Source organism: Perca flavescens, chromosome 2 (genome assembly GCF_004354835.1).
Source record: "Perca flavescens isolate YP-PL-M2 chromosome 2, PFLA_1.0, whole genome shotgun sequence".
Lineage (NCBI taxonomy): Eukaryota > Metazoa > Chordata > Actinopteri > Perciformes > Percidae > Perca > Perca flavescens.
In genome coordinates this window covers 5,513,218-5,529,617 of record NC_041332.1, presented here as the reverse complement: position 1 = coordinate 5,529,617, position 16,400 = coordinate 5,513,218, and the positions used below count along the sequence as shown (strand labels likewise).

At 43.5% G+C, this 16,400-nt stretch overlaps 10 non-coding genes across 10 annotated transcripts; all 10 read right to left on the bottom strand.

Annotated features, from left to right (window-relative positions):
- Positions 1-5,948: 5,948 nt before the first annotated feature.
- On the bottom strand, positions 5,949-6,020 carry trnae-uuc (transfer RNA glutamic acid (anticodon UUC)). The gene has a single exon. It is a non-coding gene; the product is annotated as a tRNA-Glu (tRNA).
- A 936-nt stretch (positions 6,021-6,956) lies between these two features.
- On the bottom strand, positions 6,957-7,028 carry trnae-uuc (transfer RNA glutamic acid (anticodon UUC)). Its single transcript has one exon. It is a non-coding gene; the product is annotated as a tRNA-Glu (tRNA).
- A 516-nt stretch (positions 7,029-7,544) lies between these two features.
- trnae-uuc (transfer RNA glutamic acid (anticodon UUC)) lies at positions 7,545-7,616 on the bottom strand. The gene has a single exon. It is a non-coding gene; the product is annotated as a tRNA-Glu (tRNA).
- Positions 7,617-9,061: 1,445 nt separating this feature from the next.
- On the bottom strand, positions 9,062-9,132 carry trnae-uuc (transfer RNA glutamic acid (anticodon UUC)). The gene has a single exon. It is a non-coding gene; the product is annotated as a tRNA-Glu (tRNA).
- A 434-nt stretch (positions 9,133-9,566) lies between these two features.
- On the bottom strand, positions 9,567-9,637 carry trnae-uuc (transfer RNA glutamic acid (anticodon UUC)). The gene has a single exon. It is a non-coding gene; the product is annotated as a tRNA-Glu (tRNA).
- A 940-nt stretch (positions 9,638-10,577) lies between these two features.
- trnae-uuc (transfer RNA glutamic acid (anticodon UUC)) lies at positions 10,578-10,648 on the bottom strand. Its single transcript has one exon. It is a non-coding gene; the product is annotated as a tRNA-Glu (tRNA).
- Positions 10,649-11,587: 939 nt separating this feature from the next.
- Positions 11,588-11,658, bottom strand: trnae-uuc (transfer RNA glutamic acid (anticodon UUC)). The gene has a single exon. It is a non-coding gene; the product is annotated as a tRNA-Glu (tRNA).
- A 434-nt stretch (positions 11,659-12,092) lies between these two features.
- trnae-uuc (transfer RNA glutamic acid (anticodon UUC)) lies at positions 12,093-12,164 on the bottom strand. Its single transcript has one exon. It is a non-coding gene; the product is annotated as a tRNA-Glu (tRNA).
- A 1,763-nt stretch (positions 12,165-13,927) lies between these two features.
- Positions 13,928-13,997, bottom strand: trnae-uuc (transfer RNA glutamic acid (anticodon UUC)). Its single transcript has one exon. It is a non-coding gene; the product is annotated as a tRNA-Glu (tRNA).
- Positions 13,998-15,936: 1,939 nt separating this feature from the next.
- trnae-uuc (transfer RNA glutamic acid (anticodon UUC)) lies at positions 15,937-16,007 on the bottom strand. Its single transcript has one exon. It is a non-coding gene; the product is annotated as a tRNA-Glu (tRNA).
- Positions 16,008-16,400: the final 393 nt, after the last annotated feature.

The following is a 16,400-nucleotide window of genomic DNA, read 5'->3' as shown; positions in this document are numbered from 1 at the left end:
CGCTGTAAGTGAGAAGACTATTTGAGACGTGCAATAATACAGTCAAAGATATTTGCCTTTTCACTTAAATAAAAGCATGTCAATAAACTGTACACATCTGACCCTCGACGTGAGTCTATTTTATTTTTATTTTAACTTTCCAGCGTGGCCCCTAGTGAAGTTGAGTTTGACACCCCTGCTTTAAACGTCAAGAGGTTCGAGTGATAAAGGTTGGCCTGTGGTTGCCTCTGACCATGTCCAGCAGCTGAAGTCAGTTCAGTGGCGTGATCATCCGATCCTGGTGTCGGGTAGATACAGGTACGGCTCATTCTTCAGAGGAACAAAAGCCTGCATGACACCAGCACTCTGATTACCACAGTTTGACACCCCCCAGCTTTAAGGAACCGTTGTGAAATAAAGGGTTGCACTTTACGTGAAGGTATCTACGTAGGAGTGACATGACACGGTCATGAACGCTTCATAAACATTATGAACAAGTCAGAAATGTCTATGACATAACGCTTCTGTCGGTAAGTTTTTACAAATTTTTGTCATGACAAGTTATGGTTCGAGTTCATGTGTCATGACAGTGTCATGTCGCTCTTATCAGTCCTTCCAGAAAAATGCAGGTTTTTTTTGTGATTGTTGCGGGCAAAAATCCTTGATTATCTGGCACGTTTTCTTAAAAAATGCGACGGAATATGTGCAATAAACGCAAAATTTTTCAGAAATTTATTTGAAAAAATGCGCATCAGTATGCGGACTTTGGCTGATTATGCGTTGAATTATGCGATCGCATAATCACGTTTTTTTGGAGGGACTGTCTTATGTAGATACCTTCAAGTAAAGTGTTACCAAATAAAGTTCAGTTATAGAGTTTGAATCTAGGCGCAGTTAGTAGACTCTCCAGTGGGATGCATTACTTCCTTTCAAATTAATAATTAATGTCCTCGTTTCATTGTTGTATTTTTTTTGTGTCTTGTTTCCCTGTGGCTGTGTTCAGGGACGAGGCTGGATGACACGGATCAGATATCTGTATCGTAGCATGCAATAAAATTGATATCCGCTTAATAAATAAACTCTAAAATCAAAGTTTCAAGCATAAAAACCCTCAGGAGAGATTCAGGTCACAGTTGGGCTTCGGAGCTACGGGATCACAACCCAATGCAAGTTTTACGTTCGGATATTTATCCTGAACTTAAAATGTTCTTACAAACGTATTTGTGCCAATTAGGTTCAAAAGTTGTGTTGTGTTTTCAGCAAAATCCTTGAGTTTTTTTTTTTTTTTCTTTTTTTTTTTTTGTCTAATCATGTCAGCTGGACTTGTAGGCCGTTATATTGTTGGCTAGTTTCATTGATATTAAAACATCAGATTTTATAAACTACATGGGTTCTGTGTGCAGGAATCTGAATGTGTAAAATAACTAGTAACTAAAGCTGTCAGATAGTTAAAGGCATACTCCACTGTTTGTTGAAATAGGGCTTATCCCGGTCTCCCCTAGCTGTAGATAGGTGGGCCAACGCATTTTTGCATTTTCATGCATCGTTTTAGTCCGGTGCAACGCCGGCAGCGCCGCCGCTAGTTAGCTTAGCGTAGTGAATGGAATCCTATGTTGCCGGTTAGCATGTTGTGAGTAAAAGTGAGCCAACAAAAGACAAAAAAAAACAACCTAATTACTTGACAAAAAAATGCGTTGGCCCACCTATCTACAGCCAGGGTAGACCGTGATAAGAACTATTTCAACGAACGGTGGCGTATCCCTTTAAGATAAGATAAAACTTTACTGTCTGTTGCGCCAACAGTCAACATTAACATTAAATATTAAAAACACACAAACATAAAAACAAGCATCTGTATGGTCACCCAACGTCTGTTGTCAAACCTTCACTCACTCACACATTGTGTGTTCTCTTCAGTGTCTCAAATTGCAAATACTGAAACAAAGGTCAGTTTTATTGTTTGACGGCCATAAATGCAACAATGATATCATCTTTCTTAAGCCTCTATAAAACAGGATTTGTCAATAGTTAAAGGTTAGAGTGTGAGTGTGCAGAGATATTTCAGTTTGACTTTTAGAACTTCAGAAGTGGGTTGGGGAGAACCCAGCTCAAATGTAAATATGTCTTTGTAATAAACCCTCCGTTATCATGTTGGAACATGTTGTCTCTTTCCCTCTGAGTCATCTTGTGTAAAGTGCGTTTGTGCTTCAGTAGGATATCTGAGTCTGCACCAAACTCCTTTTGAGTTTTCCCTTGTTTTTCTGAAGTTCTCACTTTTATTTTGCTGCCAAAACTGGGATTTTGTTACTGTTATAAGGAAAGCCTAAAGCATACATCTTAGGAGACATTCACACCGCAAGCCTCAACGCTCAAATCTGCAGCGCTGCAATGTAATAAGCAACTACTCCGCTACGTCTCAGAGGTAGATATTGGACTTTTTACTCCACTACTTTTGTCCGACTGATTTACGTTACTTTGAAGATGACAATTTTTCATCCCCTTCCTGTCCTGTGAAAACCACCTATCTCCAGATGTGTTGATGTTGAATGTTTGTGATGAACTTTAGTGTCCCCGAGAGGCAATTTGTTGTACAGTACAGGCACAATGACACACAATCCACGACACAAACATTGAACCGGACTTCTATCGTACAGCACTAGTTATCTAACACATAACATACACACATCAATAAATAGAATGCAATAAAAAGTAGTATGTTGCACTTCCCTAAAAGGCCTAATGTCATAAATAAATGAAGCTACTGCACAGTACTTCACATATCTGTGTCAATGAAAAGTTTTAAAACTTTTTAGAACCACGTGGTTCACACAGGACAGCAACGCTACAAACATGAAGATCTTATTGACCATGATGCATTGCTGTAGATTAAACTACCCAACAGTGTATAAAGGAGTTAGAATGAGCATAACCTTAAACATCTACAGCAGGAAAATGCAACAAACACATTAATGCAGCAGGATTATTTATCCAGAAACATCAGATAGGGAACATTTTACTGCAATATATATACTTTGACTTCAGTAAGCTTTTGAATGCAGGACTTTGACTTGTGGTGGAGAAGTTTTAGTGTATGGTATGAGTACTGTTATAGTAGTAAAGGATCTGAATACTTTAGCCCAGACTTGTAGACGTTAACTGTTAAGGATGGAGGGAAAAAAGGGGACGCTGGTCTCCTCCCATTGAACCTGAGGGAGGAGTCTCTGCGCGCCGAGGCACAGCTAGGGCGCACGCACTTGAAGGTTGCTAAGAGACACGCACGCACACCTCCAGGTTATGTTCATGTCGGAGATTCGACGATTGACGAGGATTTCTGGTTCCACACAGTTCGGATTATCGGAGCGCGCCCACATCTCCAAAATAACGCGCGCCGGGGCCCGGCCGGATGAGGAGGGCGGTGTTACGTTCAGGTGCACACAGGCTGCAACCTGTTGATCAGCTCTGCTCTGCTGTGCCCTGGACTTCTGCCCTGTTCTATTTCACAGCGGGGACGTGAGGAGCCAGTGCGAAAGGTTTGTCCGTCTGTCTCAGAGCCGACCGACTTTAAAGTTTAACCCTTGTGTTGTCTTCGTCAGATTTGACCCATTTTCTAAATGTCTGCATCAGAAATATGGGATTCTTTTTAACTTCCGAATTTTAATTAACCAAAAACAACATGGATGATTCCATACCACGCGCTTTTGCATGTGCGACCAAAGATCGGCTCTCTAATTTCATTGAATTTGGGGTGTTTTGTTACATTTTTTAAGCATTTGAAAAAAATAAAAAAATAAACAGTATCCAAACTGAACGTTGACATATACCAGTCTGTGATTATCCTTCTTTTAATATTAGTCTAAATAATAAAAAAAATATATATAAATGAGGTTTATTGACCATTGATTCCAAAAATAAGTGCAAAACTAGTAATGAGTCAGTGTTAGTGGTGTTTAGGCTATAGTGAAAGGAAGTGTAAAACGGCAAAAACTAAAAAGGGCCAAAAAGCATGAAAAAAAAGCACCAAAAGTGTCGAAAAAAGGGACAAAAACGTCAGAAAAAGGGGGTTAAACGCTACGTTTTTACGGTTCTAATGAGGGAAAAACTGACTGAAACAGCTGGTTTGGCAGTTTACCTGTATCGGTCTTTTATTTGCCTGATAACCGATAAAGTTACAGTGTTTCCTTTAGGAGTTCTTTTTTTAGCAGTGGGGGCAGGTCTGTCCGAATAACAACCCCAACCCTCCCCCGTTTTTGGTGGAGCCGTTCGTTTAATTAATGTAATTACATGGAAATGTAATGCCCAAATTTGGTGGCCTCTGGCATATTCCACTGAGTAGTGGTAATTAATAATCTTAATTATTGCATTTTTAGGCCTTTATTTGACAGGACAGCTTAGACCTGAATGTGGAGAGAGAGAGAGAGAATGACATGCAGCAAAGGGTCGCAGGTTGGAATTGAACCTGTGGCCACTATGGAGAGAACCGAGCCTCTGTACATGGGGCGTATGCTCTACCAGGTGAGTTACCCAGGCCGCCCCAATTATTACAAATTTAAAATGAGTTTTCCTCCCTATAATTTTTCTATACAGTTTTATTATATTTTATTTTATCATTGCCTATATCTATATGAGTCTATCCATCAACTGACGCAACCTGAGTAACGTGCACACTTGCCTACTTATGGTGCGTTCAAATCAACTCAGAAGTGTTGTGAGTGTGGGGGACGGATGGGGCACCGACATGGAAAGTGAGGGGGGCATGTCCCCCGCCTACCCCGTGTCCTCTACACCCTTGCCTCTGTGACAGTAAACTGAAAATATTTGAGTTGTGGACAAAACCAGACATTTGAGGACGTCATGTTGGGCTTTTTGGGAAAAACTAATTTGTCACCATTTCCTGACATTTTATAGACCAAACAGCAAATTGAGTAATCGTGAGAAAATAATCGACATTGACAATAATCGTTAGTTGCAGCCCTAAGTAAATGTAAAACATTTTCAGAGTGACGTGAAGATAAAAAAGTCTGATGTTGATGATGATGGGATGGGGATGATAAAAGGCAATTGCAGAAAGCTGGTAAAGGTACCACATTTCATCACTCTTTACCTAACTGTTGGAAGTTCGGCTTTTTTCCATGTTTAGCTTTAACTTTTTGTTTTCTAGAGGTCCTGACGCACCAACCCGATAATCGTCCGTCGGACAGTCTGGCGAGGTCGGTGACTCGAGTCTGTTTGGTGTGTCCCGTGCTGTCGTCAGTCGGAGGAAAATCGGACGAAAATCTTTTAAACTGACCTTTGTCGATCTGAAATGAAGACAGATTCAGCAACTGCACAACCTATTTCTCGCTTCAAATGTTTTCAGAAACACGTTTCGGTGAACTATTTTCGTAAAATATGAGACTGTATTTTCCAAACGAGCCGCCATGATGATCTGGCTTTGAAATTCCGGAGAAGCCAGACCCAGTCGGCCGTCGGGTTGGTGCGTCAGGGCCTTAAGACCAGAACTTAAAATCCTTTCTGTCAAGTCTCTATCAACAGTTGGAGAGTAGTTTTAGTGTTTGTAAGTGCTGTAGCTCCACATTAGACCCGTTATTTTAAGTTATTATTAAGACAGAGAGAATTTATCAGTGTGTACCGATAAAAATAAGCAGCTTGTTTTCAAAAAGGTATGGTGCATGCTTTTAAATGGATATACTTTTAACCAAAACATGCCATAAAACTTTTTATTGCTTTATCCCCTGCTTTATTTCTAGATTAAGATTACGTGGCCAAGCCAAAGACACACAAAACCGCCCAAATTTCTTGGTGGAAAACAGACCAATCTGGAAACATTTCTGCAGTCGGCTGACTCAAACAGACTCTGGTAATATCAATTTCTGCTTTTAACCCATCCTGAGCGTTAGCACCCTAGAGCAATACAATACAATGTGACACTCTGACATGCAAAGCCAATCTGAAAGAATTGTAAAGAATATTTCCCATACCAGGAGTTGAACCCGGGATGCCTGGGTGAAAACCAGGAATCCTAACCGCTAGACCATATGGGACATATAACACAATGTACTGTTGCCAGGCATCTAGTACTCTACTACAAACTTCTGGCTCATTGAAAGATAATTTTGTTTGTTGCCCCTGTGTGTCTCTTCCCCCCCCCCCCCACACTTCTCAAACCAAAGTTACACCCAAGCAAATAGCCATAATGTCTATTAGGTAATTTACATTTACACGTATGCTCAAATGTGCCTTTTTGTTTATACGGCAATGGCGTTTTTGGGGCTTCTAAACGCAAAAAAGTTAAACCACTTCCAGAGTGGAAATCTTAAAAATGCTCCACTGTCACGTTCCCGTCTAAGGGGTAAAAAAACGCAAAAGTCTGAAGATAGCGGCGTGGAGAGAGACGAGAAAAAGGCGTCCAGGTAGTCTGTTGTTACGGAGAGTAGGCTACAGAAATTATAGGCTCCTGTTATCTAAAAGATTTTCAATGTAATGGCTCAATATTTAAATGATTTCGCCAACGGTTGTACGACACGTCATAAGTGTTCATGGGAAATGTAGGATTGGTACTACCAGCAGTGTTGCTGGATTAAGATTACGTTGCCAAAACAAAGACAAACAAAACCGCCCAAATTTCTTGGTGGAAAACTGGAATCTGGAAATATTTCTGCAGTCGGCTGATTCAAACAGATGCAGAGTTGTTTGCATCATTCATCATCGGTCATATTGGGTAGTAACTGTCAATTTAAAACTCTTGTAATATCAATTTCTGTATTTAACCCATCCTGAGCATTAGCAGGATGAGGTGCAGGTTGTAGGGTTCCTACGTACGTACCATGGTGTTGATTTAACCCAGAAGCATAAAGTGGCCTTCAGCCTTTGTGTAGGTGGAGCACCATGAGCTTATGGGTCTTGCTCAATGACCCTTTTGACCAAATCACCAAACTTTTGGCTGACGGACGACCCTCTGAGCCACCATTAAAGATTATTTCTCATACCGGGAGTTGAACCCGGGACACCTGGGTGAAAACCAGGAATCCTAACCACTAGACCATATGGGACTTGTAACATGAGATACTGTTGCCAGGAATCCTGCATTCCTTTACTGTAATACTAGTACTCTTCTCAAACCAAAGTTAATAATGGCATAATGTATATATTTAAAAATTACTCCCAATTATTCCAGCACTTCACTGAGTTTGCTCCTGGTTAAAGGTGCAGTAGGTAAGCCTTATAAAACTAACTTTCTGTCATATTTGCTGAAACTGACCCTATGTTCCAGTAGAACTACAAGAAGCAGGTAATTAAAAACAAAAATCTTATATATATAATATATTATTTTGTCTGTACGCCTGTCTGTGTCGCCACAAAGTGTAGTTACATTTTTTGAGAGGTGCAAGTCGTAGGGTCAGTATCTACGGGTTCCTACGCATGTACCACGGTGTCGATTTAAACCAGAAGCATATTTGTGCAGGTGAAGCAACATGAGTTTATGGGTCTTGCTCAATGACCCTTTTGACCAAATCACCAAATTTGTGGCCTGGAGGACAACCCTCTGTGGCACCATTAGAGAATATTTCCCATACCGGGAGTTGAACCCAGGCCACCTCGATGAAAACCAGGAATCCTAACCGCTAGACCATATGGGACATATAAAATGACATACAACAGTATACTTCTTTCCTTTACTGTACTACTAGTACTCTACAACAGAGTTCTTGCTTATTGAAAGATTATTTTGTCTGTACGCCCCGTGGTGTTTCGGAAAATACTACAACGAACGATGCGTTGAACATAAACGTCTCCATGGCAGGAAACGCAACGCTACCATGCCACGGCCGAGGAACGTGCGTCACCTCGACGGGTAGTTAGATTTTTTGAGCGGTGGAAGTCGTAGGGTCAGTATCTACGGGTTACTATGTACGTACCATGGTGTTGATTTAACCCAGAAGCATAAGTTGGCCTTCAGCCTTTGTGCAGGTGGAGCAACATGAGTTTATCGGTCTTGCTCAATGACCCTTTTGACCAAATCACCAAATTTGTGGCCTGGAGGACGACCCTCTGAGGCACCATTAGAGAATATTTCCCATACCAGGAGTTGAACCCAGCCACCTGGGTGAAAACCAGGAATCCTAACCGCTAGACCATATGGGACATATAAAATGACATACAACAGTATACTGCTTTCCTTTACTGTACTACTAGTACTCTACAACGGAGTTCTGGCTTATTGAAAGATTATTTTGTCTGTACGCCCCGTGGTGTTTCGGAAAATACTACAACAAACGATGCGTTGAACATAAACGTCTCCATGGCAGGAAACGCAACGCTACCAAGCTAGGGCCGAGGAACGTGCGTCACCTCGACGTGTAGTTACATTTCTTGAGCGGTGGAAGTCGTAGGGTCAGTATCTACGGGTTACTATGTACGTACCATGGTGTTGATTTAACCCAGAAGCATAAGTTGGCCTTCAGCCTTTGTGCAGGTGGAGCAACATGAGTTTATCGGTCTTGCTCAATGACCCTTTTGACCAAATCACCAACTTTGTGGCCTGGAGGACAACCCTCTGAGGCACCATTAGAGAATATTTCCCATACCGGGAGTTGAAATTGGGCCACCTGGGTGAAAACCAGGAATCCTAACCGCTAGACCATATGGGACATATAAAATGACATACAACAGTATCCTGCTTTCCTTTACTGTACTACTAGTACTCTACAACGGAGTTCTGGCTTATTGAAAGATTATTTTGTCTGTACGCCCCGTGGTGTTTCGGAAAATACTACAACGAACGATGCGTTGAACATAAACGTCTCCATGGCAGGAAACGCAACGCAAACAAGCCACGGCCGAGGAACGTACGTCACCTCGACGTGTAGTTACATTTTTTGAGTGGTGGAAGTCGTAGGGTCAGTATCTACGGGTTACTATGTACGTACCATGGTGTTGATTTAACCCAGAAGCATAAGTTGGCCTTCAGCCTTTGTGGAGGTGGAGCAACATGAGTTTATCAGTCTTGCTCAATGACCCTTTCGACCAAATCACAAACTTCATGGCCTGGAGGACGACCCTCTGTGGCACCATTAAAGAATATTTCCCATACCGGGAGTTGAACCCGGCCACCTGGGTGAAAACCAGGAATCCTAACCGCTAGACCATATGGGACATATAAAATGACATACAACAGTATACTGCTTTCCTTTACTGTACTACTAGTACTCTACAACGGAGTTCTGGCTTATTGAAAGATTATTTTGTCTGTACGCCCCGTGGTGTTTCGGAAAATACTACAACGAACGATGCGTTGAACATAAACGTCTCCATGGCAGGAAACGCAACGCTACCAAGCTAGGGCCGAGGAACGTACGTCACCTCGACGTGTAGTTACATTTCTTGAGCGGTGGAAGTCGTAGGGTCAGTATCTACGGGTTACTATGTACGTACCATGGTGTTGATTTAACCCAGAAGCATAAGTTGGCCTTCAGCCTTTGTGCAAGTGGAGCAACATGAGTTTATCGGTCTTGCTCAATGACCCTTTTGACCAAATCACCAAATTTGTGGCCTGGAGGACAACCCTCTGAGGCACCATTAGAGAATATTTCCCATACCGGGAGTTGAACCCGGCCACCTGGGTGAAAACCAGGAATCCTAACCGCTAGACCATATGGGACATATAAAATGACATACAACAGTATACTGCTTTCCTTTACTGTACTACTAGTACTCTACAACGGAGTTCTGGCTTATTGAAAGATTATTTTGTCTGTACGCCCCGTGGTGTTTCGGAAAATACTACAACGAACGATGCGTTGAACATAAACGTCTCCATGGCAGGAAACGCAACGCAAACAAGCCACGGCCGAGGAACGTACGTCACCTCGACGTGTAGTTACATTTTTTGAGCGGTGGAAGTCGTAGGGTCAGTATCTACGGGTTACTATGTACGTACCATGGTGTTGATTTAACCCAGAAGCATAAGTTGGCCTTCAGCCTTTGTGCAGGTGGAGCAACATGAGTTTATCGGTCTTGCTCAATGACCCTTTTGACCAAATCACCAAATTTGTGGCCTGGAGGACGACCCTCTGAGGCACCATTAGAGAATATTTCCCATACCAGGAGTTGAACCCGGCCACCTGGGTGAAAACCAGTGAATCCTAACCGCTAGACCATATGGGACATATAAAATGACATACAACAGTATACTGCTTTCCTTTACTGTACTACTAGTACTCTACAACGGAGTTCTTGCTTATTGAAAGATTATTTTGTCTGTACGCCCCGTGGTGTTTCGGAAAATACTACAACGAACGATGCGTTGAACATAAACGTCTCCATGGCAGGAAACGCAACGCTACCATGCCACGGCCGAGGAACGTGCGTCACCTCGACGGGTAGTTAGATTTTTTGAGCGGTGGAAGTCGTAGGGTCAGTATCTACGGGTTACTATGTACGTACCATGGTGTTGATTTAACCCAGAAGCATAAGTTGGCCTTCAGCCTTTGTGGAGGTGGAGCAACATGAGTTTATCAGTCTTGCTCAATGACCCTTTTGACCAAATCACAAACTTCATGGCCTGGAGGACAACCCTCTGAGGCACCATTAGAGAATATTTCCCATACCGGGAGTTGAACCCGGCCACCTGGGTGAAAACCAGGAATCCTAACCGCTAGACCATATGGGACATATAAAATGACATACAACAGTATACTGCTTTCCTTTACTGTACTACTAGTACTCTACAACGGAGTTCTGGCTTATTGAAAGATTATTTTGTCTGTACGCCCCGTGGTGTTTTGGAAAATACTACAACGAACGATGCGTTGAACATAAACGTCTCCATGGCAGGAAACGCAACGCTACCAAGCCAGGGCCGAGGAACGTGCATCACATCGACGTGTAGTTACATTTCTTGAGCGGTGGAAGTCGTAGGGTCAGTATCTACGGGTTACTATGTACGTACCATGGTGTTGATTTAACCCAGAAGCATAAGTTGGCCTTCAGCCTTTGTGCAAGTGGAGCAACATGAGTTTATCGGTCTTGCTCAATGACCCTTTTGACCAAATCACCAAATTTGTGGCCTGGAGGACGACCCTCTGAGGCACCATTAGAGAATATTTCCCATACCGGGAGTTGAACCCAGCCACCTAGGTGAAAACCAGGAATCCTAACCGCTCGACCATATGGGACATATAAAATGACATACAACAGTATACTGCTTTGCTTTACTGTACTACTAGTACTCTACAACAGAGTTCTGGCTTATTGAAAGATTATTTTGTCTGTACGCCCCGTGGTGTTTCGGAAAATACTACAACAAACGATGCGTTGAACATAAACGTCTCCATGGCAGGAAACGCAACGCTACCAAGCTAGGGCCGAGGAACGTGCGTCACCTCGACGTGTAGTTACATTTCTTGAGCGGTGGAAGTCGTAGGGTCAGTATCTACGGGTTACTATGTACGTACCATGGTGTTGATTTAACCCAGAAGCATAAGTTGGCCTTCAGCCTTTGGGCAGGTGGAGCAACATGAGTTTATCGGTCTTGCTCAATGACCCTTTTGACCAAATCACCAAATTTGTGGCCTGGAGGACGACCCTCTGAGGCACCATTAGAGAATATTTCCCATACCGGGAGTTGAACCCGGCCACCTGGGTGAAAACCAGGAATCCTAACCGCTAGACCATATGGGACATATAAAATGACATACAACAGTATACTGCTTTCCTTTACTGTACTACTAGTACTCTACAACGGAGTTCTTGCTTATTGAAAGATTATTTTGTCTGTACGCCCCGTGGTGTTTCGGAAAATACTACAACGAACGATGCGTTGAACATAAACGTCTCCATGGCAGGAAACGCAACGCTACCATGCCAGGGCCGAGGAACGTGCGTCACCTCGACGGGTAGTTAGATTTTTTGAGCGGTGGAAGTCGTAGGGTCAGTATCTACGGGTTACTATGTACGTACCATGGTGTTGATTTAACCCAGAAGCATAAGTTGGCCTTCAGCCTTTGTGCAGGTGGAGCAACATGAGTTTATCAGTCTTGCTCAATGACCCTTTCGACCAAATCACAAACTTCATGGCCTGGAGGACGACCCTCTGTGGCACCATTAGAGAATATTTCCCATACCGGGAGTTGAACCCGGGCCACCTGGGTGAAAACCAGGAATCCTAACCGCTAGACCATATGGGACATATAAAATGACATACAACAGTATACTGCTTTCCTTTACTGTACTACTAGTACTCTACAACAGAGTTCTGGCTTATTGAAAGATTATTTTGTCTGTACGCCCCGTGGTATTTCGGAAAATACTACAACAAACGATGCATTGAACATAAACGTCTCCATGGCAGGAAACGCAACGCTACCAAGCCAGGGCCGAGGAACGTGCGTCACATCGACGTGTAGTTACATTTCTTGAGCGGTGGAAGTCGTAGGGTCAGTATCTACGGGTTACTATGTACGTACCATGGTGTTGATTTAACCCAGAAGCATAAGTTGGCCTTCAGCCTTTGTGCAGTGGGAGCAACATGAGTTTATCGGTCTTGCTCAATGACCCTTTTGACCAAATCACCACATTTGTGGCCTGGAGGACGACCCTCTGAGGCACCATTAGAGAATATTTCCCATACCAGGAGTTGAACCCGGCCACCTGGGTGAAAACCTGTGAATCCTAACCGCTAGACCATATGGGACATATAAAATGACATACAACAGTATACTGCTTTCCTTTACTGTACTACTAGTACTCTACAACGGAGTTCTTGCTTATTGAAAGATTATTTTGTCTGTACGCCCCGTGGTGTTTCGGAAAATACTACAACAAACGATGCGTTGAACATAAACGTCTCCATGGCAGGAAACGCAACGCTACCAACCACGGCCCGAGGAACGTCGTCACCTCGACGGGTAGTTAGATTTTTGAGCGGTGGAAGTCGTAGGGTCAGTATCTACGGGTTACTATGTACGTACCATGGTGTTGATTTAAACCAGAAGCATAAGTTGGCCTTCAGCCTTTGTGGAGGTGGAGCAACATGAGTTTATCAGTCTTGCTCAATGACCCTTTTGACCAAATCACAAACTTCATGGCCTGGAGGACGACCCTCTGTGGCACCATTGGAGAATTTTTCCCATACCGGGAGTTGAACCCGGGTGAAAACCAGGAATCCTAACCGCTAGACCATATGGGACATATAAAATGACATACAACAGTATACTGCTTTCCTTTACTGTACTACTAGTACTCTACAACAGAGTTCTGGCTTATTGAAAGATTATTTTGTCTGTACGCCCCGTGGTATCCCAGAAGCATAAGTTGGCCTTCAGCCTTTGTGGAGGTGGAGCAACATGAGTTTATCAGTCTTGCTCAATGACCCTTTTGACCAAATCACCAAATTTGTGGCCTGGAGGACTTGCTCAACCCTCTGAGGCACCATTAGAGAATATTTCCCATACCGGGGAGTTGAACCCAGCCACCTGGGTGAAAACCAGGAATCCTAACCGCTAGACCATATGGGACATATAAAATGACATACAACAGTATACTGCTTTCCTTTACTGTACTACTAGTACTCTACAACAGAGTTCTGGCTTATTGAAAGATTATTTTGTCTGTACGCCCCGTGGTATTTCGGAAAATACTACAACAAACGATGCGTTGAACATAAACGTCTCCATGGCAGGAAACGCAACGCTACCAAGCCAGGGCCGAGGAACGTGCGTCACATCGACGTGTAGTTACATTTCTTGAGCGGTGGAAGTCGTAGGGTCAGTATCTACGGGTTACTATGTACGTACCATGGTGTTGATTTAACCCAGAAGCATAAGTTGGCCTTCAGCCTTTGTGCAGGTGGAGCAACATGAGTTTATCGGTCTTGCTCAATGACCCTTTTGACCAAATCACCAAATTTGTGGCCTGGAGGACAACCCTCTGAGGCACCATTAGAGAATATTTCCCATACCGGGAGTTGAACCCGCCACCTGGGTGAAAACCAGGAATCCTAACCGCTAGACCATATGGGACATATAAAATGACATACAACAGTATACTGCTTTCCTTTACTGTACTACTAGTACTCTACAACGGAGTTCTGGCTTATTGAAAGATTATTTTGTCTGTACGCCCCGTGGTGTTTTGGAAAATACTACAACGAACGATGCGTTGAACATAAACGTCTCCATGGCAGGAAACGCAACGCTACCAAGCCAGGGCCGAGGAACGTGCATCACCACCTCGACGTAGTTACATTTCTTGAGCGGTGGAAGTCGTAGGGTCAGTATCTACGGGTTACTATGTACGTACCATGGTGTTGATTTAACCCAGAAGCATAAGTTGGCCTTCAGCCTTTGTGCAAGTGGAGCAACATGAGTTTATCGGTCTTGCTCAATGACCCTTTTGACCAAATCACCAAATTTGTGGCCTGGAGGACAACCCTCTGAGGCACCATTAGAGAATATTTCCCATACCGAGTTGAACCCGGCCACCTGGGTGAAAACCAGGAATCCTAACCGCTAGACCATATGGGACATATAAAATGACATACAACAGTATACTGCTTTCCTTTACTGTACTACTAGTACTCTACAACGGAGTTCTGGCTTATTGAAAGATTATTTTGTCTGTACGCCCCGTGGTGTTTCGGAAAATACTACAACAAACGATCGTTGAACATAAACGTCTCCATGGCAGGAAACGCAACGCTACCATGCCACGGCCGAGGAACGTCGTCACCTCGACGGGTAGTTAGATTTTTGAGCGGTGGAAGTCGTGGGGGTCAGTATCTACGGGTTACTATGTACGTACCATGGTGTTGATTTAACCCAGAAGCATAAGTTGGCCTTCAGCCTTTGTGCAGGTGGAGCAACATGAGTTTATCGGTCTTGCTCAATGACCCTTTTGACCAAATCACCAAATTTGTGGCCTGGAGGACAACCCTCTGAGGCACCATTAGAGAATATTTCCCATACCGAGTTGAACCCGGCCACCTGGGTGAAAACCAGTGAATCCTAACCGCTAGACCATATGGGACATATAAAATGACATACAACAGTATACTGCTTTCCTTTACTGTACTACTAGTACTCTACAACGGAGTTCTGGCTTATTGAAAGATTATTTTGTCTGTACGCCCGTGGTGTTTGGAAAAATACTACAACAAACGATGCGTTGAACATAAACGTCTCCATGGCAGGAAACACAACGCTACCAAGCCAGGGCCGAGGAACGTCGTCACCTCGACGTGTAGTTACATTTTTGAGCGGTGGAAGTCGTAGGGTCAGTATCTACGGGTTACTATGTACGTACCATGGTGTTGATTTAACCCAGAAGCATAAGTTGGCCTTCAGCCTTTGTGCAGGTGGAGCAACATGAGTTTATCGGTCTTGCTCAATGACCCTTTTGACCAAATCACCAAATTTGTGGCCTGGAGGACAACCCTCTGAGGCACCATTAGAGAATATTTCCCATACCGGGAGTTGAACCCGCCACCCTGGGTGAAAACCAGGAATCCTAACCGCTAGACCATATGGGACATATAAAATGACATACAACAGTATACTGCTTTCCTTTACTGTACTACTAGTACTCTACAACGGAGTTCTGGCTTATTGAAAGATTATTTTGTCTGTACGCCCCGTGGTGTTTCGGAAAATACTACAACAAACGATCGTTGAACATAAACGCCCCATGGCAGGAAACGCAACGCAAACAAGCCACGGCCGAGGAACGTACGTCACCTCGACGTGTAGTTACATTTTTGAGCGGTGGAAGTCGTAGGGTCAGTATCTACGGGTTACTATGTACGTACCATGGTGTTGATTTAACCCAGAAGCATAAGTTGGCCTTCAGCCTTTGTGCAGGTGGAGCAACATGAGTTTATCGGTCTTGCTCAATGACCCTTTTGACCAAATCACCAAATTTGTGGCCTGGAGGACGACCCTCTGAGGCACCATTAGAGAATATTTCCCATACCGGGAGTTGAACCCGGCCACCTGGGTGAAAACCAGGAATCCTAACCGCTAGACCATATGGGACATATAAAATGACATACAACAGTATACTGCTTTCCTTTACTGTACTACTAGTACTCTACAACAGAGTTCTGGCTTATTGAAAGATTATTTTGTCTGTACGCCCCGTGGTGTTTCGGAAAATACTACAAACAAACGATGCGTGAACATAAACGTCTCCATGGCAGGAAACGCAACGCTACCATGCCAGGGCCGAGGAACGTCGTCACCTCGACGGGTAGTTACATTTTTTGAGCGGTGGAAGTCGTGGGTCAGTATCTACGGGTTACTATGTACGCACCATGGTGTTGATTTAACCCAGAAGCATAAGTTGGCCTTCAGCCTTTGTGCAGGTGGAGCAACATGAGTTTATCGGTCTTGCTCAATGACCCTTTTGACCAAATCACCAAATTTGTG